At 45.7% G+C, this 20,059-nt stretch overlaps 1 long non-coding RNA gene across 2 annotated transcripts in view; it reads left to right on the top strand.

Annotated features, from left to right (window-relative positions):
• LOC309622561 overlaps positions 1 to 20,059 on the top strand; it is a 32,469-nt gene that overhangs the window by 9,492 nt on the left and 2,918 nt on the right. The window contains exons 2-3 of one of the 2 annotated variants that reach the window (XR_014240976.1): positions 6,245 to 11,067; positions 14,121 to 15,191. This is a non-coding gene — a long non-coding RNA (uncharacterized lncRNA). Of the gene's footprint in view, positions 1 to 363; positions 11,068 to 14,120; positions 15,192 to 20,059 lie in introns of those variants that run through there. The other variant, XR_014240977.1, reaches the window with a different exon arrangement.

Raw genomic sequence — 20,059 nt, 5'->3', positions numbered from 1 at the left:
GAGGCTCCCAGTGATAGAAAGACATGCCATATAAGAAGGTGGTCAGGAGGCCAGCTTAAACCTGGGTTCACACCTGAATTCTGCCCCTGTGTGACCCTGGGCAACTTATTAAACCTCTCTGAACGTAGTATCACCGGCACGAAGGGGATACCAATGCTTACCCCATCAAATTTTCATGAGAATTAAGTGAGAGGAAGAATATAAGGTGCTTAGCTATGTACCTGGGGAATAAGAAGTGCTTAATAAATGCTATTGTAATTGTAATTGCCTTCCTCAGAGTCTCACAAAGGAAGGAGACGGAGGAGTCTTGATCACTAAGGCTTTTGCTCAGCTTGAGCCACAGAGGAAATAGTCAGTAAGTGGCTTTTGACTGGATGTTGTTCCCACAGTTGAGAAAAAACAGCAGTGCAGAGACATTATGTCTCTGGACATAACGCTGGAGCACAGGTCCCTTTCGAGGGATAGGGCCCTGCCTGGGGTGGGGAGCCTAGGCAGAGTGGGCAGGAGGGGCTCCAGGACTCCCCTCCACACAGGAGCCACTGCGCAAGGCCCCAGGGGACTGATGGGCCGGCTCCCAGCATCCTGCGGGCCCGGGCGCCTCTTCTGCAGCTCCAGGGCAGAGGGAGCAGAAATTGCCAGCTGGCATCCTAGGAATGTGAACTGCTTTGCAAAGATGTTAGAGTTTGCTGGTGATGGGGGGCTGATTATATCTACTCTGCCAGGAGCAGACAGACACGAGACAAAATCCCCGAGAGCCTCAGTCCTCTCACATAGGGTAGTGTCCCATGCAAAGCTAAGTCCAGGACAAAAAGGACACAGGCTATGAATTCACAGACTTGCAGCCAGGGAACCCTCCTGCAGGTCCCTTTTGTTTCAGCAGGGGTTGAAAGGTGTTGGGAAGGTTGAAAGTAGCTTTATAGAGTAAAAAGAGGAAATATTTAGAGTCTCTGGTAAATGTTCTGTCGAGGTGAGAATTTGGGAGCGGGAGACTTTCTAATTGATCTCTGGGTACGTGTGGAAGTCCTTCGTTGGCTACCAAGTGGCAAGTGAGCAGTTTGGGGACATTTCAAAAGAAGATTGTGTCTTGTTTGGAGTGGAAGATATTTTGAGGCTGGCCATTTCCTGGAACAAGGCGGTGGCGTGTGGTTGATGGGGTGATTTTTTCTGTCAAACTGTCATCATGGCCCCTATGGGGGAGTAGGGGGGCTGCCATCAAGGTAGTTTCTCAGCAGACCAGAAGGCCCCTGGCTGGGTTCTAGGCCCAGCTGCTCCCTGAATGGGTCGTTTCCCCGGACCTGTTTGTTATGCGTACACTGAAGGGTGCGACCACCCAAGAACGTCAAATGGCTGACCCTTGAGCCAAATCCAACCTGCGATTGTGTTTTCTTTGGCCTACAAATGATTATTAAGGTTTTTACTTTGCATGCCGTTAGGAAGGGTGTGCCTTCTCCAGTTCACAGCCCCTCTGCTCCCTGCTGTGTTATACCTCCCAAGTGCCTGCCTGTAGGTAACCTCTGTCCCTGTAGGCATCGGGCCTGTGCCCCTGACCTAGATGACTTCTAGTGCCTTCCTGGTGCTGGCTGTCTCTGGTTCTACGACTCTCAATGGCACCGCCCTCCACAAGTATTTGACACTCCTGCTTCCTGAGTCAATTATCCCTTTCAGAAAACTGGAGGGAGAAATGATACAATTAACTACCTGAGAGAAAGTGAACAGAGCAACAAGCTATAACTACCGATACCCACAGTGGAGGCTGAAGCCCGGGGCCTCATTTGGCCTCACCCAGCTAACAGTGGTCTGATGCTTCCCTGGTTGGAAGAGATCAGCCAGGCCAAGCCCAGTTCGTGCTTAGAGCCACAACCTTCACAGAGCAGGGCAAGAAGCGGCCTCAGCCAACCCCCAGGCTCCACCCCTCCCCATCAAGTAGCCAGGATCAGAATCAACACCCCAGAAGGGCAAATCCTTTCCTCATGCACTGTGCCCAGGAAACAGTTACTCTGTCCCTAATTTGGGGCCTGGACACTGGTGTGTCGTTGGATCCTTGCATCCCAGCCTCAAACCACGGACCAGATAAATCAAGCTGAACTGACTTCAAAGCAAACACTGAGCAGAGCCATCTGTGATTCATTCCTGAGCGGGCCCTTTTCTAGTTATGTAACCAGAGAGATCCAGACAGAAAGACACAGCTTGGAAGAACTTTTTTTTTTTAAACCCAAAACTTTACAGCATTGGGATAATTATGGCTTTCATAGTGTTGATTACTTTAAGCTGTCAGTAATTTGAGTCTCAGAGTCAGTGACCAACTTTTTGTAATTGCATTCTATCTTCCCACTTCCAGCCCTAGGTAAAGAAAAGAGAACCCTGGGTTCACAGGGCTTCCTTGAGAGCCCCTCACCCTGGGCGCTTTGTTGTCAGGATGCTCCAATGGATACATCTCCCTCCAGGCATCCTTCTGGGCTCATCACACACTTGCTGCCCAATCCACAGTCTTATTAGAGAATACCTGTTAGTCCCCTACCTGAAAAGAAGGGTGAAGCTTAAGTTGGCTTAGGCTTTTGATGTGAATCATTCACAAATCACCCAAAATATATATTGTGGTTTATGGATAAAGGTTTATGGATAATGGCAAATACTAGAGACTTTAAGAAACTATATTTTCCACACATTTGCAATTTTAAAACTTTTTTTCTGATTATAAAACTAATATCTATCAATAAAACAAACCAATGAAACAGTAACAGACTCACAGATATAGAGAACAAACTAGCAGTTAGCAGTGAGGAGAAGGGTGGAGGGAGGAGTGAGATAGGGGAAGAGGATTCAAAGGTACAAACTACTAGATATAAAATAAATAAGACATAAGGATGTAATGTACAGCACAGGGAATACATCCAATATTTTGTAATAACTTTAAATGGGGTATAATCTATAAAAATATTGAATGACTATGTTGTATACCTGAAACTAGTATAACATTGTAAATCAGCTACACTTCAATTAAAAAAATAGACATATTAAAAAATACCTATTAATGTAAAAATTCTAAAAAGTATAAAGAAAAAATATTTATCCCATATCCTTGTCTGGGAGGATTATTCAAACGATAAGTGGTACTAATATTTCAGCACATTTCCTTCCAGTCTTTGTTTCATCTATGTTTATATTTCTAGAGTTGAAACTATATTACATTTATAATCTTGTATCCTGAACTTCTACTTAAATATGTGCCCACATAATAAAAAAAAACCTTCGTAATCTATAAATAGCAACACTACTTCCGATGAAATGGCTGAACCATAATTTAAAAAAACAAACAAAAAAATCCTCTATTATAGGACAAAGGTTGTGTCCAATGATTTACTACTGTAAATGCTGCAGTGAACATCTTTAGCTATTAATTTCTATCTGCATTTCTATTTGCTTTCATAGCATCTATTCCTAGAAGTGTAATCAACTCTGCATTAAAGTGTATTAAATTTTTGAATATTCTTAATACGTTTCACAAAGATTGAACCACCTTTTCACCATTAAGTGTGAGTATTTTTTTAAAACCTTACTATTTTGATTAGTAAAAAATGTAGTCTCATATTTGCATTAATTTAGCCTTCTTTGGTTACCAGTTAAAATAGTTATTTTTTTCAAATCTTTCTTAGTAATATTCATTTTATCCCTTCTTAGAGTAGACATTGTACAAGTGCATGGACTGAAGCTAGGGATGGTTGTGAGATTCCTGGTGCAGAGGTGCTCCCACCTCAATGCAGACCATCCTAAGGCAAGAGCAGTGACGTCAGGGAAGAAGGTTAATTGAGCCAGGATATCCAGAGGAGGAATAAGTCAGGGGTGGTTTCCATTCCTGGTTATATTGGTTATCTATTTCTGTGTGACAAATTGGCCTCAAAACTTCATGGCTTAAAACAACAAATGGTTATTATCTCAGTTTCTGTGGGTCAGAAACTCGAGGGCAGTTTAGCTGGTGCTTTGGGGTTTCTCCTGTAGTTGCAGTCAAGGCACTGACTGGGGCTGGAGGAGCTGCTGCCAAGGTGGCTCATTCACATGGTTGTTGGCTGGGGGCCTCAGCTCCTCACACGTGGGCGCCTCCACAGAGTGTCCTCACAACATGAGGACAGCCTTCCCCAGAACAAATGATCAGAGAGAGAGATTAAAATGGAAGCCACTGTCCCTATTATAACCTAATTGTGAAAGTGATATACTGTTACTTCTGCCATGTGCTATTGGTCATAGAGACTCACACTGTTACAGTGTGGAAGGGAAAGATACAAGAGTGTGAAGACCAGGAGGTAAGGATTATTGGAGGCCATCTTGAAAGCTGGCTACCACCCTGGCTGTGGGTTTTCACCAGTTCCTCTTCTGAAGAGAGGAGAGAATTAGTAGCAGATAGTAGAAAACTTCTCTATGATTTTCACAATTTGCTTAATCATATATAGTTAACAATATACAGTTAACCATATATATAGTTCTGTTCTCATCACAAGGCTGGTATCAGGCAATTTGTTTTGTCTCCATAACATCTGTAATTAAAAGACCCTTTGCTTACAGTTAGAGCTAGAAGGAATCAGGGCCAGGAGCTCAGCTCCTGTTACAACAAGCACTAGACAAGCCACTCCCTCTCTGCTGGGGAGTGAGTGGACTGTACAGTAGTCACGCTATGGTCACCTTGACGTGTGTAGTTGTCCATGTGACTAGCTATAGCTATAGAAATAGCTCAGAGACTGTCAACCTTGCAGTTTGGCAAACTCAACAAGGACGAGCAGGGAGACACGGGGCCCAGGCTGCGCTGCCTCTTCCCAGCACGGAGTCCCTCCGTCTCCCCACAGGCTGCTCTCTCACCCTCAGCCCAGCCCCACCAGCGCTGAGAAATGGCCTTGGATCGCCTTGGAGAGGTTCATTTTCAGTCCCCAGCAAATGCCTCTTTGTCCTCCAGGCTGCCAGTTCATTTCAGCTGCCGGGGCTCAGAAAGTTCTTGCCCAAGGTTGAGAATCGGGCAGAGGTGTTCCCACTTGGGACTGCATAAATGCCCACACAGTCTACATTGGGCCAAGCAAGGTCAGCGGGCAGCTGTAAATGCCTCCCTGACAAAGCCAGCAAGCTAGCCAGAGCCGAGCCTCGATCAGTCCTCCGTGCAGGGCAGCTGGGTGCCCACGAGAGACCTGGAGGGCAGGTTGGCTAGGCTGGCAGCCTCCGCGGAGGGACTGAGGCTCAGCTTCTTCTCATAACCGGTCAGGTGTAGCAGGAGGGAGATAACATTAAGAAACAGCCTCCCAGATATCTTCCTTATGCCAGGGTTTGCTTTTACTCCTCAGAGGAAGCTACTGGGGCCTCAGCAGTGATTAACTAATGCTGACCCCAGGGTTCCGGGAGTTTAGTCTCTACACAATCAAGGATTTAAGCGTGTGCATGTGTGTGCACACACACGCACAAGTGTGCTTTACCCCTCTTGTCATGAAAACACACGAAACAAGAAAATCCAGGAGGCGTTTATCTTTTTTCTCTAAAACATTATGCTTGACTATTCCCATTCCAGAATATCATCTAAGCCAGGCAGCAGTTTCTCTGCAGTGTGTGAGAACAGGCTTGCTTCCTGCCGAGGAATGTTTTTTCTTGTGGCTGGTGGTCTGACTTAGGCATAACTGGGTGGTACGAGGGGGATTCCTAACCCCCTCGCTAGACATTAAAAACTACAGCTACACTGTATTACATGTCAACGATCCTCAAAGGAAACAACAGAAAGACAAATTATATTCTAGTCTAAACTCAAAGATAAAAATATCTTTTGCTTTCCATGAAATTATACAAAAACGTATGTAATAAAGCCCTATTAGCAAATATATTTGGTTTAATTAAATTTTAGAATTTAATGTATAATATCCCCAAGGAAGTTTTGCCATCAGATGCTTTAGCCAGGAACTAAAATGTGTGTTCCCAGAGGTTCCAGAGGTCAGTGACAAGCATTCACAGTGACATGCTGAGTAGCCCTTACCTGATGTATTTCCCACACCCAACTCAGTGCCAGGCATGGTGAAGACTCAGTAACTGTTTGCTGGATGGGTTAATGAATGAAAGAGATCCTTTTCTTTGAAGGCTGGCCTGGACTGTGTTTTATCACATGAACTTAAAGAAATCCCACTAAGAAAAAAGCAAACTGAAAAGCAGTATGTATAGTATGATACCCTTTTTTTGGCTTAAAATTAAAAAAAAAAAAACCTCTATATATTTTTCTCTATAGAAAAATCACTGAAAGATTCCACCTGGCACTGTTTATGCTGGTTACCTCTGAAGACTGAGACTGCACTTTAGGTAAGAAGACTATCACATTTTTTGTAATTTCTGCCTTTCTGCATTGTCCAACCTGGTAGAGCAAGTTTGTATCACCTTTTTTTTTTTTTTTTTGGTTAAAAAAATTAGAATTCTTTAAAGACCTCACTTACAATGTTGAAAGCACTCTACTATGTCATTCTATGGGAAAGAATTTTAATTTTTTATCCAAAGAGAAACCAAAGTCTAGGAAGGTTCATCAGTTCTGAAGGTCATGATAATTTCCTAACTTTTCATTAAATGATTTGAACCACCAGGCCAGTGGTAAGAAAAAAAAGAATGCTATAAAAAGTTAGTAGAATATTGAGAACTACATTAGGTTCAATATTCATTTATTCAACAAGTACTTATTACATGGTATTCTTAGTTTATAGGTTTGTAAGTACAACAGGAACTGTGGCACAAAGGGTAGTATCATGGAAAGAAGTCAGGGTTCTAGGTGGATTTTTTTAAAGTCACCTAAAGTTTCTGTCAGAATTAGAACCTCAGACTGTGGTATTTCTTTTGTCAAGGTTGGTTATTATAGCCTGTTCTTCATCTCAATGCTTTATTTCTCTTCCTTATCATGTAGAATGCCCATTTAACATGATGTGGTCATGTGATGTTTTTCCTATACATTTATCATGATTGCAATTTTAGATATATAACAATCTATACACTCAAAGAAAATAAACCTTCTAATGAGGACTCAGGCTAACCACCTTAGGGAATTGCTCTTTTTGATTGTATTTTAAGGCCATTAAAATATTTGTTTAGTGATTTATTCATCCTGGAGACAGATGTAAGGATCGGTCTATTTTTCACGTTACACTGGAGTTTTCTTTTTAAATATTCTCCTTGGCCTTGTGGTGAAATATGCATTATGATACTTCCTCACAGTGACACATGCAAAAGCATTATTCATCAAACAGTATTTTCAAGCATACTTCTCATTATTCTTTCAAGTATATAAACATAAGGAAGCCCTGTACTCTTCCCGCAATATAAAAAGAATCAAAGATGTAGTACAATTTCTGACCCACATGGACTGCATTTTAAGGACAGGGTCACCATATTTCACGTGAAGTTCTCTCTTGTTCTTTTTCCTTCTCCTCCCTCCCCCTCACCAAATACATAACTGTACTTGGTCTGATGCTAAATCAAGGTAAATGAGACGTGACCTATTAAAAAGGAAATGAATAATTCGAAAGAGGGGAAAATTGCATTCCTGTCTAGAAGTATGGACATCATGGCTTGAATGTATAGGTTTATTTCACCACTTCACTAGATGATTTTGCTTTTTGGGTGGCATGTCTTCCATCATCCAAATTACCTCATGAAATCAGCAAAGTAAGTCAAACCACGTTTTGGTGCTCTCTACTTTCTATTTTTTTCATGGTTCTTTTTAATGGGTTCTTTTTAATTAATGGGTGTACGTATAGCAGACCTATCTTTGAGGGGTCTGTGGGAATAGTTCTTATTAAACTCCCTATAACTTGATCCACAACAGGAATTAAATGATCTGTGTGAGCAGGCACACAGGTCAATGTTTCACAGGCAAAACTGTTAATAGAATCCCTCATGTCTTCTAAGTACCAGTTGAGCCAGCCTTGCCCCTCCTTGCAGAATGTGGAGGAGGTGGTGAGGTTGGGGACCCATTCTCAGGAAGTCACTCAGTCAGCTCCTTCATGTCCTGGGGGCCAGCCTGGGTGGCACAAGACTCATCCAAGGAGCTCAGGTCTACACAAACAGTGAAAAGGGTCAGAGGGTAGAGATTCTTTGGCTGCAGGATGAACAGAACGTTGTCTGGGTACCTCTGTTAAATGCCATGACCGACGTGGCTTTGATCAGGCAACTCACATAAAAACCACTGAGGCAGCCAGTTCCCTAGGCTCTGTGTCCCTTGTCACTGTCTTGAGAATTGCCGTGTCCTGGTCTTTGCACAGCTTTCTGCTTTATTTTTCTCTTTTTACTTATAACAAGGAGGGAGGGGAGAAAAAGAGTTCTGATACATTATAATCATCCGTGTTTTCTCCTTATGGAGTGAATAGTTCCTCTTATTTCTAGGCGGTCAAGGCCAGTGTTGAGAGTAATAAGAAATAAATCTCCCTTACTGTGATTAAAGCAACCATTAGAAAACAGACTTTGCTGATGGACTTTTTTAATATTAGTTTTGGTTTAAAGTGATGAGGGTTTGGGGGGAGGAAAGCCCTCTCCAGTACACTGCTGCAGGAGGAATGCAGCAGGGGCCCATGAGAGCTGCTATTAAGTGAGTGCTCCTCTCAATAAGGGAGTCCTTAGGGCTCTTACCTCTAAGTTACTTAAAGAGTTACACGCACGAAATCAAGAAAGGAGATGTGTTTGCAGGTGTCTTTACAAAACCTAACGATGAAAAGCTTGAGTTGCCTGTGACAGACAAAAGCAAGGTGCAGGGAACCATAGTATAACTTCAGACCATAGCATAAAGTGTTGGGAAAGTCAGTTCTCTTAGAAAAGGGATTCAGTTGTACTGAAGTATTGTGCAACAGTGATACTTTAGCCTTGATGTATAAATGTTCCTAAATCTTTCAGAAATTGAGGAAGAACATATCAAGAGCCTGACATTTATAGAATTACCAAACAGTGTCAAGTCACTGCCAGAGAGCACTTCTAAAACAGAGTCTACAAATGCGAAGTGTCATGTAACCATTTCATGTTAACAACGATCATCCTTGTGATCACAACTAAAATGGCCTACCTGTGCTTTCTGCTCACATAGAGATATTTGCCTTGCAAATATGTCAGTTGCTAAGTTCTGAAATATATAGGCCTGAACTACATTTGGATTTGCACTTTCTCTCCCTCTCTCTTCGTGTTTCAAAATAACATAACAGCTTTTGGAGCTATTTATAACAGCCCCAAACTGGAAACAACTCAAATATCCAGTGCTAGATGAGTGGATGGGCAAATTGTGGTACATCCATATGATGGAATCCTACTCAGCAATAGAAAAGAACAAACTACTGTATACAGCAACATGAACGGATCTCAGAAATGTTATACTGAGGGGAAAAAAAATAGATACAAAAGAGTACATGCTGCATGATTCAATTTATATGAAATTCTAGAAAAAGCAGAACTAATCTGTAATGACAGAGGGCAGATCAGTGGTTGCCTGGGGCTGAGGTGGGAAATTGCCAGCAAAGGTGCACAAAGGAACTTTTTGGGTGATGGAAATGTTCTGTATCATGACTGTGGTGATGGTTATAATGGTGTATACATTTTTCAAAACTCATCAAAATGTACACTTAAAATGGGAGCATTTTATTGTACGTGAATTTATCTCAGTAAAGTTGGTCTTAAAACAAGAGCTGAAAACAGCATCAACAACAAAAACTTGGCCCAGGAGTATTTATTTGGATCATGGAAAGTGTCTGTGATCTGAGAGGAAGCACACCAAACTGTTAGTTTTGGTTACTCCCAGGGAGTAGGAATTGGGAAGAGAGATGAGAGAGATGTATTTTGTTTTGTTTTATTTACTCTGTTCCCTTCTTATAAGTAGGTATTACTTTTGTACTAAGAAGAAGAAGAAAGAAAAAAAGATAAAGCCCCGGATAAGATAATGGTATGCTGAGAGAGACCACCTCTTGCTCCTAATGTGCTTACCCTTCTGGTATGGGTGTAGCTATGTGTGTGGTTATTGTGTGGTTAAATCAACAACAGGCTACAGGCTTGCAAGGGGGCAAGTCTCTGTAAGACCCCCTGTGTGGAGGCTGAGGGCCCATAATCTGGGTTGGGATGTGTTCATGGGGACACAGCTTCCCCAAGCAGAGAATAATAGGGGGCCAGCCACATAGCCATGGGGATGGCTGGAGGAGGGTTACGCCAGCCCCACAGGGACAAGAGTGTAAAAATCTTAGGATAAGGGCCTTGGGGCTTCCTAAAGAGCTTCCCTGATTTTGCAGAGGTTCTGTGTTCCTGCCTCCCAACCCCCGAGGTTTTTAGTATTTCTTTAAAAAAAAAAAAAAAAAAGTTGGCCCATCTCAGCTGGGTTAAGGGGAATAAGAAAACCTTTTGTATTGTTTCATTAGTTTTGTCACTGAGTTTCAGAGAAAAGGAGAGCTGGGTGTCCTTGAGGGCCAGACTTGGTGGTGACCGGAGGCATAAAAATGAGGAGTAAGAGCCACGGCTGCTTCAACAGACGCCCCTCACCCCCCAGCAGTTCTTCCAGGATTTTCTGTGAAAATTTGGGGACGGGAGGTGAAGAGAGAAATGCTTGGTTATAATAACATATACCCAATAGAAAACAACTATTTAAAGATTAGCTGCACTGTAATGCGCCTTTCCACATGGCAAGAAGCGAGTTTGGTTGGCCCCTGTTGGCCAGGGTGATTTACAGAAGCCTTTGAACACCGATGCTTGTGGCCCTGCGAAGGCCGGTGACTAACTGATCTGTCTGTGTATGGTCCACTTCGGAAACAGAAACTTCCCCGGTGGCATGGGAAAGAAAACACCAACCTAATCCTGAAAGAGTAACTTTAAACCAAAGCCCAACCGAGAAAGAGAGCGGGAGAGAGACTGCCAGCCGAGCCAGAACAGAAATAAAAGTCCCATTGTCCTGGCTGAGGCCAGCTCCAGGCGCAGACTCCCAGCCCTCTTGGCTTGCTCTGCACGCTGACACTTCTGGTACCCGAGAGAGTGCATTCCAGAGGCGGGCAGCCTTCACACAAAACTGCAGCTGGAGGAGAAATCACGCTGGAGGCACGAGGGTGTCGGGTACGGGGAAGTTATGACACGGACAATCATTCAACACTGATGGAACCAACCTCAAACCTGCCAAAAAACCAGGGATGATGAATCTGGGAGGGTTGAGTCCATGAGAGGAGAGCAAGGGGTGGGTTAAGAATAGGGGAGGCGAGAAAGGGGAACTGTCCCGGCTCAGCTAGAGCAGAGGAAGAGGACCCTGCTCCAGGAAGGAGCCCAGGTCCTAGAAAGTTTTAGTGGTCATCAGGGCCCTGGCAGCTCAGGCAGCAGCTCACTCTTGGGGGCAGGGATGTCTGGGGCCCATCTGCTTAATAAAGATACATCGCAGGAGTAAAAAGCCCCAAGATAAAACATTTAAAATAAAAGAGTGGATAGACCATCAACAGAAAGCAAAGTGGAAAGAGATGGGATGGAAGTCAGGAGCCACTGATTTTAGTCTGTGACCCCAACAAGTCACCTGCCAGTTCTGGGTTGGACATCGGAGTGAAGTGGCTGGGCCCCGCCTCTGCCATCCCTTCTCCATCTGGTGTTCTGAGATCCTCAGAGTATGACTCCTGGGTCCAAAGAAGAGGTTGTCCTTACCTGCCTACTTTCCTCTTGTCATCCCATTCTCAGGACTGCTCTCTAGAATCTCCAAGGTCTCCCCCAGCTGGGAAATCACCCCATTCTCTGACTGAAACCTGTTCACACCAGAAGTCTTAACCCCTCAAACTGGACGAAGGTGGAGGAGGGGAACTTGGAGGGCCTAAGGGTTCTGAATGTTGGGGAGGGAAGATGCTGCTGCCATGGTGACAAGGGCCCATGAAGAGGAGTCTGGGCGTGATGAATACATGCTTAGAAGACTATAGCTTCACATCGTGGGTCCTCCTTCCTTACCTTCAACTTGAAGAGGAAAAATGGTAGCTAGTCTCAGAATTTAAGAACAGTCTGAAAATGTGTCCTTCATTATAAATGGGCTGCATTCCCAGAAGACTTATTCATGTAGGTGCAATTCTGAAGTGCCTGGGCTCACATTCAAGCCTGAGGTTTAGCCTCAGCTTTGGCTTAAACTAGTTCAGTAGACTTGGTAGAATCAGAATGCCTCTCTGGGCCTCAGTTTCCTCATCTGGAAAGCAAGGGGCTGTCATCCTCTCCAAGTTGAGCCCTGAGGAGGTCCAGAAGAACTACAAACACTTATTCAAGGTGAATGATCAATCCGTGGGTGGCTCCTTCTCCCTACAGTTAAATGTGGTCCAAGCCAAGGAGTGCCTGGTGAGGAACTAAGAATCCAGGCCCAGGAGGACAGAGAGAAAGGGCAGATGCCCAAAATATTATTGCCCATGTCCCCCCACCCCACCCCACCCTGCAGCCTCTAATTATTAAAAAACAAAAAAGTGAGAGGCTGGGTGACATGATCTCTTGACAGTCCTTGTAGACATTGGCTGATGCTATGAGCAAAAGCCATCTTTAGTGCACCCTCTCTGCCATCGTCTCCTATTTTTCCATCCTTGTCAGCCTGTAGAGGTAGAATGGGCGGGAATGTGAGCTCATGGCAGCGACATTTAGCCAGTGCCCTTGGTAGAGCCGTCTAGAAGCACATTAGGGCAGTCTTTTGCCCTGATGCGTGCCCTTTCTCAGCAGCACAGACAGGCAGAGCGGAGGGCAGGGCTGGCTTCATGGATGTGCAATCTTAGAAGGGTCCGTCACTTGGTTTAATGCTCTGCTGTCACCATTTTGAAATTTTTAATAATTTTTTAACAAGGGGCCCCTGCATTTACATTTTGCCCTGGGTCCCACAAATTATGGAGCTAGTCCCAGCAGGGGGCCTTGCCAGTGGGCAGCTTCCTGGACCAGGAATTAGTGGGGACTGATCTGGTTAGGGCACCCTTGCCATAGGTGTCAGCTCCATGGACTGAGGGGCAAGAGATCCACGGGGTATGTGGACACTGCTGAATATATGGGTGTACAAGCACATAACAGTGAAAATACACTTGTAACTCTTAGGTAAGGAGGGTTTTAACTCTTAGGTAGAGAGGCCCAGGGCCATTGGGTGACCTACCTTTTCCAAAGAGAACCCAGTACAAACAAATGCATATACCCAATGTGAGTAGATACACACACGTGTGTGTATAAATATATGTATATATTTATTTATATACGCACATACACAAATGCACACACAGAAAAACCTTAAAGTGGCTAGAGAGACCTTGAGCAATTTAAGATCAATAGTGAATCAAATGTGCATGTGCTTTGCACTGAGCAAATTTTCTTAATCAACTCATTCAAAGATTCTAGTAAGACATTTAGAGTTTGAAAACTTTACAGAGATGACTTTTAAACAGAATATGATGGAGGAATCTGGGCATAAACCTGGGTCAGGACTGTCACCTGGGCAGGAGGGCGTTTACATGTTCATTACTGTTATTATCTTTCGAAGGAGATGTGCACATGCACTGTTTGGATATTCACAGACTCTTGAGAATAAGAACTTACTTGTACTCATCTTTGTGTCTTTACCGTGTGCCAGCAGAGAATCTGGTAAATTAATATTTGCTTAATGAATGAATACTCATCTCTAAGTGGACAGGATTTTTTTTCTTAAAACCGTAACACATTTAATTAAGGTGGATGAATATATATTTAGCTATGTAAATATATCATGGTTTAGTAGAACATTGGATGACAAAAGGCCATTGACTATTATCTAGTCCATCCCTCTCATTTTATAGATTAGAAAACTGAGGCTCAAAGAGCCTAAATAAGTTATCTGAGGTCACCTCCCTAATCTGTACCAGAACTGAGCTCTTCTGCCATCTAACCCAAGTGAATTTTTCCACTAACCCACCCTGCCTTAAGAATCAGGAAGCATAAATAAGGAGTCTTAGGTGTTTACGCACCACTTATATATAGTTTTCCTAACCCTTCATTATGGAAAAGAAGAACCTAACCGTTTTAACTGTCACCTGCAAAAGGACTTCACAATTTGCTACGGTTGCTCTTTGGCAAGCCCCTGGCAGAGACAATTTGAGATCTGATGCAAAATGAGGAGGAAAGAAGGTCTAATAAAAGCTTTTTATTTGCAGATTGGAATTAAGTGCCTGTGCCAGGCTGTTGGCTTCCTCCTGACTTCAGGCTTGCTGCTTTAATGCTTCAGCGAGCAGAAAATTGGAGAGTAAGAGCGTCAATCACTCGGTCCTGCCAAATGACACCCCCTCAAACCTAAGCGAAATGTAATATTTTGCTTGCTCAGAACAACTCCAAAACCACCTCAGCTGCCTCCATACCACGAGTTTTGAGGAAGCTGCAATACAGTTATTTTGTGTTACCAGAGCATCTACCCCTTCGTATGATTCCTTAAAGCTGCATTTCCAAATAGGATCGTCCAGGTCACAGGTGGCCAATCAGATGCAGCCCCTAAGCCCCAAACTGCTGGGCAGTACCGACATCAGAGCGCTGCTTTCAGGGAGGGTGGAGCAGTGACCAGACAGCATTAAGGCTGAGCCAGGAAATTAGTGAGGTGCAAATTGCACGGCCGTGGCTTCAGGGCAAGAGGAAAATTGCAAGCCATCGCCTGGAGAGAAACAGCGGGCTGGTATTTTGGGGCCTGGCGCCACTGGGCCACTGGGCATGCTCATCACTGCCTTAAAACACCGGCGCGCGCATGCGCGCACACACACGCACACACACCCACAGCAACGGCAACAACAACGACAACATTTTCTTGAAGTACAATATATAAACAGAAAAGTACTCAATCTTAAAGCTCAATGAACTTGTATAACCCTAACTGGCAACCTGCACCCTGATCAAGAAAGAGAACATCCCCTCCGGTCCCATCCAGTCACCCCTCTCCACGGGGCACTGCTATTCTGATTCGGCCCCGTCTTTCCAATGGAAGCCAAGTGGCAGCTGAAGAGGAGACAGCCTGGTGGAGACTGTCCAGATTCTTCCCACAACTCCATTGCTGCAGGCCCAGCCTGGCAGCCTGCTGGGTCCTAGCTAGCCCGGCAGCGCCTGTGGATCTTGACAGGGCCCGACTGGGAGAGGAGGCGTGGGCAGCACCTGGAGGAGAGGAGGCCTGAAGACGAGGGAGCGGGCAGCGGAGGTGGAGAGCCAAGCCCGCGGGCCGCCGTGCCTGCCCGAGGCCAGAGAAGGTAAGGTTCCAGTCTCCTCACTGGGGCCAGGCTCTTGGTTGTACTTGACAGCATCGGCTGTTCACAGAGGGATTCTTCTGTTTCTGTTTTGGTGTTTTTGTGGGTTTTCTCTCCTTGTAGGCTCTCTGAGTTGCTTTATAGTGGTCAACCATTCCGAGGGAGGGGTTAGAGGCTGCCTTGCTCCGCCAGCTTCCTGTCAGGCAGCAGAGTCAGGCCTCCATGGCTTGGCAGCTTCCACTCTGATTCTTGTGGCCTGGAGGCATGGCTGGTTTTGCTTAGTTTGCCACCTGGCTGCAGTGGACGATTTCACCCCAAGTTAGATGCTGTTTCTGAGGAGAAGTAAGCATGTTTTAAACAGGTTTCATGTTCTGCTCTGAGTTTTTGGTTTGGCTTCCCTCTGGCGTAGAGTGCCCTGGGTGCTGGAGTACGTGTTGGTACCTGTGAGGAGGAATCCATTTCGATGTGGGCATCAAGGTTAACAGCCAAATTCTCTTTATACTTTCAGTGGAGTGGGAAAGAGATGCTTACATGCTCAGGGGAGGAGATCTGGCCAAGGTCTGTCCCAGTCATAACTGCATCCTTGGCTTGGGGAAAAGAGTTCCCTTGCCTCTTTGGGTTTGCCTTGATAGACTTCTCCACGCCCTGGCCTCAGCAGGTTTCTCTTTTTGCTAAGGCCACTGCAGATGTCAAGTCCAATGAAGGCTTTTTAGTCCTAATCTTAAATCATCCCCGTGGCAGCAATGACGCCGTTGACCTCTCTGTCCACCAAGACATTCTCTTCTCCCTCGGCTGCCGGGAGCTCATGCCTTCAGGGTTTTCTCCTGCATCTCAAGTTCCTCCAATTCAGTCTTTCGTTGTCTCTTCTTCTTCCACTTCTCTCCTTGGTGGTGTGCTTTCCTGAGGTTTCATCCCCCACTCTCTGACTCTGCACCCTTTTCCCGGGCGATCATATGCACACACATGGCTTCAGCCTTACATCTACATCCCCAGCCAGACTTGTTTACTATATTTTAAAGCTCTAGGCTGGCCACTGGCCCCTTCATGGATCCTCTATAAGCATCTACAGCAGTTGCTTTCAACTCTGTGTGCACATTAGAATCATGGCAGCTTTAAAAAAGTATACTCTTGGGACTTCCCTGGTGGCACAGTGGTTAAGAATCCTCCTGCCAATGCAGGGGACAAGTGTTCGAGCTCTGGTCCGGGAAGATCCCACATGCTGCGGAGCAACTAAGCCCGTGTGCCACAACTACTGAGCCTGAGCTCTAGAGCCTGCGAGCCACAACCGCTGAGCCCACGTGCCACAACTACTGAAGCCAGTGCACCTAGAGCCCATGCTCCACAACAAGACAAGCCACCGCAAGGAGAAGCCTGCGCGCTGCAACGAAGAGTAGCCCCTGATCTCTGCAACTAGAGAAACCCCACGCACAGCAACGAAGACCCAACACAGCCAAAAAAAAAAAAAAAAAATTATATATATATATGAGCTTTACCACCTGAACTACTACTGATTCAGTTGATCTGAATGGGACCTGGACATCATTATTTTTAAATCTCCCCAGGGAACTCAAATGAGCAGTCAGAAATTAGGACTCTGAGGCACAAGGCACGTAAGGGTAGACAGCTGGAGTGCTCTGGACAGAAACCCCTTTGCATTCCTACACTAGGCCCTCCTCCAGGAAAATAAATCACAACTCTGGCCCTAGATTTTTCAAACCTCTGTATAGGCATTAACTGATGAATCCATGGCCCCATTGGGAATCAAAATCGATCCTCGGGCTAGACATGAAAAAACTGAGACTGAGAGAAAAGACTGATTCAGAAGACTAGTTCTCCACCCCTTTCCCAGCACAAAACCTCCTCTGACCCTGCTTGAATTCCGGGGCTGGTTTAGGGTGTTTTTAAGGCCTAAAGCTCAGTTGTTTCCCATTCAGTCAAGTGCTTCCCACTTCTCCCAATGCCCTGAGGTTCTCTGACTGTAGAATGACCAACAAGACATGAACAGAGGGGCTGACAGGACATGTATTTCTAGGAGCAGTATTAGAAGCCACTAGAGGAGTCAGACTAACCCTGAGCCTCATTCAGTTTCTCTAACTACCAAAATGGAGGCAATTCCTACTTTCAGAGACGTGTGAAAAGCAAGCAAGAGATAAATGAAGATGCTAAAATATTATCATTTATATTCTAATTTAATCCAGAATTGAGTTTATTCACACAGGGCCTTAAATAACTATCACGTGTGTGCTCAGGAAACAACTTTAGAGATAATCCCATCCAACCGCTTCGTTTTCACGGCCAGGAAACTGAGGCCCAGCAGTTAAGAGGCTTGCCCAAGATAACACTGCCAGCCGCATATCAGGTTTCCTAGTTCAATGTGCATTTCACTCCAGACTTCCCTAGGGACCTATGCCACACCCATGTGGCTGGGCCTGACCTTCACATATCACCTTTCCAAACAGAGCGCCCTATCTGGGGCCCAGGGCCATTTGGTGACCTACCTTTTCCAAAGAGAACCAAAGCTGTTCTTGTCCCCTTGTCCCCATCCTGCTTCCCTCTCTACTTAAGACCCTGAATGTAGGTGGTCTGAGGTTCTCTTCCTAAAGCTTCAAAATGTCCATGGTCTTCCTACCTCTGCCTGCTGTCACCTTAGGGCATCTCCCTAGTGGGGTAAAATTTGGGGGTGGAGGGAGTTGTTAAAACTAGAAGAGACTTGGCCAGAGAGTGTACCTGTTCTCTAGCACCAGAGAAACCTCTGTTTGACCCTGGGCTGACCTTGGACAAAATATGAATCCTCTTTAAGCCTTCAGCTTTCTCACCTATGAAATCATAATGAGATGGGGTTTTAAGAGAATTAAATGAGACAGTTTCCCTAAAGCAATGGTTCTCATATATGACTTCACATTGGAACTACCTGAGGAGCTTAAACACACACACACACACACACACACACACACACACACACACACCACACACACACACACACTGATGGCTGGGTAATAACCCTAGAAATTGTGATTTAGTTGCTCCAGGCATCTGGATTTTTTAATTCCCTCAAGCAGTTTTAACTGTGCAGCCAAGATGGAAAGCATGGCTATAAAGAGCTCAGCATAGCACTTGGGCAAGTGATTAGCTAGTTCAGTCATTCATTCACTTCTCATATGAGTAAGATAATGTTGACGACTCAAAGCTCCCTTCCCTACTGGAACCTCACAGGCCCTTGAAGGACCTTCTTCCTTTTGAATGATCTGGGGAGAGTTTTCTTCCCTTTCTCCAACCTCAGTTCTGCCCAGGGCTCCCTGAGTCTTCAGAAACACTGGACTGTTGACTTCCACTTCTGAGAGGTCAGTGGAAGTGAAGGGCTTCCTGATCACAGGTGACTGTCCCCAGACCCATTCCGAGTACCTCCTGGCTGTGTCTGTCGAGCAAGATTGATTAACCTCTTGGTGCCTTCCTTGTATAAAAGGAAGTGCTGGGCATTGTGCTTTAGTGGCTAGGACAGAGTGTCTTCTGCAAGTGGGATGATAACTTCTGCCTTGAAAATTATTAGCTACGAGGAGGAAATGAGGAAGGGGCCATGTGCAAAGAGCTTCGAGACAGGCCGGGCCTGCAGGCTGCCCCAGTAATCGGGAACAGTGGTCTCAGACCGTTGTCTCCACGGTGCAGATTTGCAGGTCGCTGCTGATACCACTTTGCAGACAGGGGGAAGCTAGGGAAGGCGGAGGCCACTGTCCCGGCTGGTTTTACCAGCACGTCGCAGACACAATCTCGAAACCTCCCCCTCCTGGCCAATTTTTAGGACCTTTCCACACCCTAGTCCACCTCTCAACTGCGCTCTGACTTGAGTTCCAGTTCGCGGCGCGGAGGAAGCGTACAGCACAGAACTGAGCCCGGGCGCTGACCCGCGTGGCCTGCCTGGGGTGCGCGCGGCGTGTCCGCGGGAGCGCACTCCTAAGGCAGCCCGAAGCCAGCGTTCCCGGCAGGGCGCGCGGGTCAGCCGCCGGCCGGGCCCTCTCCCTGCCTCTATCAATCTAGAAGGCCGGATCCCCGAGGCCCCAGGGGTCTCGTGCTCCGGAGGGTCGCGCCGGGGTCCCAGGCAGACGGCCCCTCCTTGAGGTTCCTACGAGGTGTCTGAGAAAACAAACTGTTGCCCAGGCCGCAGGGGAGCTGGTGGCGGAGGAAACAGCTCAGTGCCTGGCGGGCCACACCACCCTTGGCGCTGGCTCCAGGCGGAGCACAAGGTTCTTGGCCGCGACCCCGCTGTGCACCCCCGAGCGCCAGTCACCGCCCTCCGCGCATTGCTGGTGGCTCCGTGGGTGGGGCGACGCACCACAGTCCCCGCTCACTACCACCCGCTGGAACCTCAGATAAGCTTCAGTTTCTCCCAGCCCATCACTCCTTTTCAGGTGGCATAGTGTCAAGGGCCAAGATTTCAAAGTCTGGGTTCCAATCCCTGCCTTGCCATTTATGGACATGTGACCCAGGGCAGATTACTTGATTTCTGCCTCAATTTCTCATCTGTAAAATGGGCATGATAAGATGCCCACCCATGTCGAGTGTTGTGAGGAATAAATGAATGTAAAATGCCATAATAAACACTGTATAAGTATTCGACATTGTTAATAAAGTAGGGATTATAATATTCACCTTGCAGCGTTGCTATGTTTAATGAGATAACGTAGGTAAATTGCCTGTATTAAGTGGGCGGCGGATAAAGAATATTTATTAGTATTACCATTACTCCCGGGAAATCAGATTTCTTTCTTCTTCTTCTTTTTTTTAAATCTTGGCCTCCTCACGTGCACGTGTGCGAATTGGGGCTTCAGGCTCAACATAAAATGGCCCCTGAATTCGTGCCCAGTTGTGATTTCCTT

The sequence above is a fragment of the Balaenoptera borealis genome, assembly GCF_965194805.1.
Source record: "Balaenoptera borealis genome assembly, chromosome: 2".
Lineage (NCBI taxonomy): Eukaryota > Metazoa > Chordata > Mammalia > Artiodactyla > Balaenopteridae > Balaenoptera > Balaenoptera borealis.
The sequence above is the reverse complement of the archived record's forward strand: the minus strand, read 5'-3'. Positions and strand labels throughout refer to the sequence as shown.